Source organism: Lissotriton vulgaris, chromosome 4_1, assembly GCF_964263255.1.
Source record: "Lissotriton vulgaris chromosome 4_1, aLisVul1.2, whole genome shotgun sequence".
In the NCBI taxonomy this organism is placed as follows: domain Eukaryota; kingdom Metazoa; phylum Chordata; class Amphibia; order Caudata; family Salamandridae; genus Lissotriton; species Lissotriton vulgaris.
In genome coordinates this window covers 1,856,908,314-1,856,915,696 of record NC_141691.1, presented here as the reverse complement: position 1 = coordinate 1,856,915,696, position 7,383 = coordinate 1,856,908,314, and positions in this window count along the sequence as shown.

Here is a 7,383-nt window from a genome sequence, read left to right as displayed (position 1 = left end):
CCGTTTTCCTTGATCTGTCCACTATGGCTGTGTTGCTTAAAGTGTCTGACGGTGCTGTTATTGCCCTTCACATTGGCTACGGGCATTGCATCTTTCTGCGCTTGGGTCCCAATAATGTGCTTAAACTGTTTCTACCAGATCTTATTCCTGCAAAAGTCACTCGCTGAGTGACAGAATATATTGTATTGTATTGTAATTGCATTTATATAGCGCTTACTACCCTTGACGAGGCGTCGAAGCGCTTTTTCGGCAGGTAGCACACTACTCCGGGACCCATAGAGGATTAGTGTTGAATTAGTATAGTGAAACATGCAAGTACATTTTAAGTGGTGGATAGGTTAGTCAGTTATTTGGATTTGGAATTATAGCAGAAGGATAGAGGAGGACAAAGGTTTGTATTTATTTATCACTCTCTTGTTGACGCATGCTATTCAGGAAGCCTATAAAGGATTAGCGGTGAATTAATATGGTGAAATATGAGGTAATTTCAGTGGTGGATATTAGTCTGTTACTTGGAGTGAGCAGGATAGCGGATCAGTCAATTTATATAGCGTGCTACTCACCCGCTAGGGTCTCAAGGCGCTGGGGGGAGGGGTCCGTTACTGCTCGAAAAGCCAGGTCTTGAGTTGCTTCCTGAAGGAGAGATGGTCCTGGGTCAGCCGTAGGTGGATGGGGAGGGAGTTCCATGTCTTGGGCGCCAGGTAGGAGAAGGATCTTCCTCCGGCGGTGGCTATGCGAATGCGTGGTACGGTGGCGAGGGCGAGGCTGGTCGATCGCAGCTGGCGGGTGGGCGTGTAGAAAGTGAGGCGGTTGTTGAGGTACTTGGGGCCCAGGTCGTCGAGAGCCTTGTGTGCGTGGGTGAGGATTCTGAATGTGATCCTCTTGCTGACGGGGAGCCAGTGCAGGTCTCTGAGGTGGGCAGAGATGTGGTTGTGGCGGGGGATGTCCAGGACGAGTCGTGCAGAGGCGTTCTGTATGCACTGGAGTCTTTTCTGTAATTTGGCTGTGGTTCCTGCGTAGAGGGTGTTCCTGTAGTCCAGTCGGCTGGTGGCAAGTGCCTGGGTGACCGTCTTCCTGGTTTCGGTGGGGATCCATCGAAAGATCTTTGCACAATCACCGGAGCCACAGAGGGGTCGGTCGGGAGGAATTTCCTCGCTGAAATCGTGCTAAATAGCAGAAGGGACCCTGATGCTGGGCTCATGAGGCATTTCTACCCCTACAAAACAGTTGACCATTAAGCGACGTTTTGTTAGGTACATTATTACCTGCACTATAATTCTCACTTTTATTAGAAAACCTGATACAAGATAGAGAAACGTGAGTGGGGATTTGTGTACCCTGTCCTGAAGAAGGTGTTTTACACCGAAACATGTCGACGCACACAGAGAGGAGGTAGTGCACATTGTTTGCGTTATTAACCTCCCACACTCTATTTTAATAGCACCAGCCTGGGGGCCCATTAAAAGTTTTTTTGCCACCCCACAGGCCAGGTTCTTTTTGAACTTCACTCACTTAGATCTAAACCCCACCATACACTCACATTTAAATACCCCACCCACACCACACTACGGCCTAGATGTAGGTAGAAAAGATTTACCGAATTTAAATTACCGAATTTTACCGATTCGGTAATTTAAATTCGGTAAATCTATGGGTCCGATATGTAGGTATTCCAGATGTGCTGGAATACCGAATCGGATGAATTCGGTATTTACCGATTCAGTAAATACCGAATTGGTAATGCCCATTCATTCCTATGGGCTTTGAAGCCCATAGGAATGAATGGGCATTACCGATTCGGTATTTACCGAATCGGTAAATACCGAATTCACAAGGGTGCAGGGGGTGTCACTTTGACACCCCCTGGCACCCCCAAAACAGGCTTGGGTGCCATGTGGCAGGCATACATGCCCTAAGGGCAGGTCTGCCTGTCACATGGCTAGGTGTGCATGCACACCTGAAATCGGTATTTTACCACACAATAGGATTGTGTGGTAAAATACCGATTTTGTAGGTCCTTTGGGACTCAGAAGAGTCCCACCTACATGTGAAATTTACCGAATCGGTAAAAATACCGACTCGGTACTTTACAGATTCGGTAACTTTACCGATTCGGTAAAGTTACCAAATCTGTAAAATACTGCCCCTACATGCCAATTCATGTATACCGGTCGGTAACGGCCGAAAATACTGATTTTCGGCCGTTACCGACCGACCTACATCTAGCCCATAGTCATCTTAAGTGATCCCGCGTATTCGTAGGTCGCAGCACGCCGTACCCCGTAGAGGGGTACGATGACCCCGATGATGAAGCATGACACCAAGGGGCCTGTTGGTGTGTAAGGGGACCAAAAACAACAAGGGTGTTCCCCACATTTGGAGGATACGCTCTACACTCAAGGAGTGGATTCTTTTTGTTTATGTACATTTGACCAGGGAGAACGAATCCATTTTGATATATCTCTCTCTCTCCCCCCCTTGTTAGTGATAAGGCTGGTGGCAAGATCCTGGGTGACCGTCTTCCTGGTTTCGGTGGGGATCCATCAAATGATCTTTCAGAGCATGCGCAGGGTGTCTAAACAGGATGACGAGACGGTGTTGACTTGTTAGGTCATCCAGGGAGGAGTCCAGGATGAAGCCCAGGTTTTGTGCGTGGTCTGTTGGCTTGGTGGTGGTGCCCAGGGCAGGGGGCCACCAGGAGTCGTCCCAGGTGGTGGGGGATGATCCCAGGATGAGGACTTCCGTCTTGTCTGAGTTCAGTTTCAGGCGGCTGTTCTTCATCCACTCGGCGACGTCTTTCATTCCTTCGTGTAGGCTGGCTCTGGCGGTGGCGGGGTTGTTGGTGAGGGAGAGGATCAGCTGGGTATCGTTGGCGTAGGAAATGATGTTAAGGTTGTGTTGGCGTGCGATGGGCTCTAGGGGGCTCATGTAGACGTTGAAGAGGGTGGGGCTGAGCGACGATACTTGAGGTACGCCGCTTATGACTTCGGTGGCTGCGGATCGGAACGGGGAGAGGCGGACTCTCTGGGTTCTTCCGGCGAGGAACGAGATGATCCACTCCAGTGCCTTCTCTTGAATTCCGGTGTTGCTGAGGCGCTGTATTAGTGTGCGGTGGCAAACTGTGTCGAACGCTGCAGAGAGGTCCAGGAGGATGAGGGCAGCTGTTTCCCTGTTGAAAGAGCAGGGATCTGATCTCGTCGGTGGCTGCGATGAGGGCGGTCGCGGTGCTGTGGTTGGCTCAGAAACCAGACTGTGAGGGGTCGAGGGATCCGATCGTCTCGAGGAAGGCGGCGAGCTGTTTGTTGACGGTGTTCTCGATGACTTTGGCAGGAAAAGGGAGGAGCGAGATGGGGCGGAAGTTCTTGAGGTCGGTGGGGTCCGCTGTCGGTTTCTTCAGGAGGGCGCCGAGCTCGGCATGCTTCCAGCTCTCCGGGAAGGTGGCGGTGGTGAAGGAGATGTTGATGATGTCCTGGAGTTGGGGTGCGATGATGGAGTAGGCCCTCACCACGTCTTCAACAAGGCCGACGCTGTCATCGCACCCCACCTGCGAGACATCATCAACACATCCTTCGACACAGCCACCTTCCCCGAGAGCTGGAAGCACGCCGAACTCAGCGCTCTACTCAAGAAACCCACAGCGGACCCCACCGAACTCAAGAATTACCGCCCCATCTCGCTTCTCCCGTTTCCAGCCAAAGTCATCGAGAAGACCGTCAACAAGCAGATGGCCGCCTTCCTCGAGACGAACGGATCCCTCGACCCCTCACAGTCCGGCTTCCGAGCCAACCACAGCACCGAGACCGCCCTCATCGCCGCCACCGATGACATCCGAGCCCTGATGGACAATGGAGAAACAGCGGCCCTCATCCTCCTAGACCTCTCCGCGGCATTCGACACGGTCTGCCACCGCACCCTAGTACGGCGCCTCAGCAACATCGGCATCCAGGACAAGGCGCTGGAATGGATCACCTCCTTCCTCGACGGAAGAACACAGAGAGTCCGCCTACCACCTTACAAGTCAGAGGCCTCCGAAGTCATCTGCGGCGTCCCCCAAGGATCATCTCTGAGCCCCACCCTCTTCAACGTCTACATGAGCCCCCTCGCGGCCATCGTACGCAAACACAACCTCAGCATAATCTCCTACGCCGACGACACCCAGCTGATCCTCTCCCTGACCAACGACCCCGCCGCCGCCAGAGCCAACCTGCACGAAGGGATGAAAGAGGTAGCCGAGTGGATGACGACCAGCCGCCTGAAACTGAACTCGGACAAGACGGAGGTCCTCATCCTGGGCTCCTCACCCTCCGCCTGGGACGACTCCTGGTGGCCTCCCGCCCTGGGCACCGCACCCAAACCGACAGACCATGCACGAAACCTGGGCGTTTATCCTGGACTCCTCCCTCTCCATGACCAGGCAAGTCAACAACGTCTCCTCGGCGTGCTTCAACATCCTACGCATGCTACGGAAGATCTTCTGGTGGATCCCCACCGAGACCAGAAAGACCGTCACCCAGGCCCTCGTCACCAGCCGACTGGACTACGGCAACGCCCTCTACGCCGGCACCACCGCCAAGCTCCAGAAGAGACTCCAGCGGATCCAGAACGCCTCAGCCAGACTCATCCTCGACATCCCACGAACCAGCCACATCTCCGGACATCTGAGAGACCTTCACTGGCTCCCCGTCAACAAAAGAATCACCTTCCGCCTCCTCACCCACGCACACAAAGCCCTACACGACCAAGGCCCGAGCTACCTCAACAGCCGAGTCAACTTCTACGCTCCCAAACGCCACCTCCGATCAGCCAACCACGCCCTCGCCGCCGTCCCCCGCATCCGAAGAGCGACGACAGGAGGAAGGTCCTTCTCCTACCTGGCCGCCAAGACCTGGAACTCCCTCCCGACCGACCTGCGCCTGACCCAAGACCACCTCTCCTTCAGGAAGAAGCTGAAGACCTGGCTGTTCGAGCAGTAGTGGCACCTCCCCACCCAGCGCCTTGAGACCCTACGGGTATGTAGCGCGCTTTATAAGTGTCACTGATTGATTGATTGATTGATTGATTGTTGAAGACGTTAGGGGACAGTAGGGGATCCGGAGTGGATGGTGTTCATCGTGCGGGTGGTGCCTTCGGTGTTGACCGGGGTCCAGTTGCAGAGGGTGGTGGTGCGGGGCGTTGGTTCGGTGGTTGGGTGCGTGGTCTGTGCGCCGAAGCTGTTATGTATGTCAGCAATCTTGCAGTGGAACAATGAGGTGATAGAGTCGCAGAGGTCTTGCGAGGGTGTGATGTTGTTGTTTCCGGCGCTGGGGTTGGAGAGCTCTTTGACGATGCTGAAGAGTTCCTTGCTGTTGTGGGTGTTGTTGTCCAGTTGTTCTTTGAATGTTGTTCTTTTGGTGGTGCGGATCAACTGGTGGTGTATGCGGGTGGCGTTCTTGAGGGCTGTCATGTTTTCTGTAGTCTGGTCATGGCGCCAGGCTTTTTCGAGGGTACGGCAGTTTTTCTTGGATGTTTTGAGTTCGTTGGTGAACCACGAGGCTTTCTTGCTGCTGGGTGGGTTCTTCAGAGGTGCGAGGTCATTGGCGCAGTTGGTGAGCCACTGTGTGAAGTTGCGGGCAGCTTCGTTGGGGTCCGTTGCGCTGGCGGGAGGGTTCTGGCTGAGGGAGGTGGTGAGCTGGTCTGCGGTGATCTTGTTCCAGCTCCTGCGGGGAGCCTGTTGCGGGTGGTGGTGGGTCGTGTTTCTCCTGAAGTTGAAGTCGACGCAACTGTGATCAGCCCACTGAAGTCTTGTGGAGTGGCTGAAGGAGATGTGCTTGCTGGAGGAGAAGACGGGATCAAGCGTGTGGCCGGCGTAGTGGGTGGGGGTGTTCACCAGTTGCTTGAGTCCGAGGTTGGCGAGGTTGTCCAGCAGGGTGGTGGTGTTGCTGTCATTGTTGTTTTCCAAGTGGAAGTTGAGGTCCCCTAGGAGGATGTAGTCAGAGGAGGTGAGGGCGTGCGGGCTGATGAAGTCTGCGATGGCTTTGCTAAATTGTGTGCGTGGTCCCGGGAGTCTGTAGATGAGAGTGCCTCTGAAGGTGGTCTTGGGGTCAGTGTGTATCTGGAAGTGGAGGTGCTCGGCGGCGGTGAGGGTGTCGTCGGAGTTGGTCGTGATGCAGATGGTGTTCCTGTGGACGATGGCGATGCCTCCTCCCGTCTGGGTGACGCGATCCCTCCGGGTGATCGTGTATTCTTCCGGGATGGCAATGGCGATGTCGGGGGCTGAGGAGGCGTTCATCCAGGTTTCCGTGAGGAAGGCAACATCTGGTGATGTTGTGTCGAGCAGGTTCCAGAGTTCGACGGCGTGTCTGTGGATGGAGCGGGGATTGAGCAGGATGCACTTGAGGTGGTTGTTGCTGGTGCCTGGCCTTTTAGGTGCGGTGCAGGTCAGGAGGCAGGTGAAATTGCTGGCTTGGCAGGTGAAGGGTCCGTTGGTGCATTTTGGAGTGGCTCGGTAGCAGGCGGGGTTCCGGTCGAGTTTGAGTGCGTTGAGGGTGGCGGCGTCGTAAGTCCGTCGTGCGGGCTGGCATCGTCCGGGGCCAGGGGTCCTGGCGCTGGGCGCGGTCCAAGCACGGACGGGCGCAGACGGGCTTGCCTCTGGCGAGCCTGTTGCACGCGCCCGCTGCGCGGCCGTGCAGCGGCCTGCATTAAGAAGGGTGGAGGGAGGGAGGAGCAGTAGCTGGGAGGCGGGTGGCAAATGGGAGAAGATGGGGGTGGGGCCGCAGGGAAGGCAGCGGCGGGAAAGGAGAGCGGGGGGCGGGCGGGGGGAGAAGGGCACTGAAAAATAAACCAACAGCAGTGAACAACAGAGAGTGAGAGGAAAAACAGGCAGGCTAACGGCAGAAAGGCTTGTGAAAAATAGAACGAGCAGAGGCTAAAGGCAGAATACAGTTAAGAGGAAAAACAGGCAGGCTAAAGGCAGAAAGGCTTATGAAAAATAACACAAGCAGAGGCTAAAGGCAGAATACAATTAAGGGCAGCAGACAAGCAGGAGGAGGGAAATCGGGAGAAAGAGAGACGGACAGAGGAAGAGGTCAGACTTGATACTTACCGCCCACCCTGGGCCACCAGGGATGAGGCGCAGGCCGGAGCCTGCGGGTGGAGGAGGACCTCGAACTTCAAACAGCAGCAGCGGGAAGGGCAGCAGGCAGAGCACCAGCATGGAATGCAGGCGCGGTGGGGGAGCAGACATAGCCTGAGAATGGATGAAAGGGAAAGAAAGATTTGCATTCATATAGCACTTGTTACCCCTGATGGGTGTCGAAGCGCTTTTCTGGTGAGTAGCACGCCACTCCGGAACCCATAAAGGATTAGTGTTGAAAATATGAAGTAATTTGAGTAGTAGATATGTTA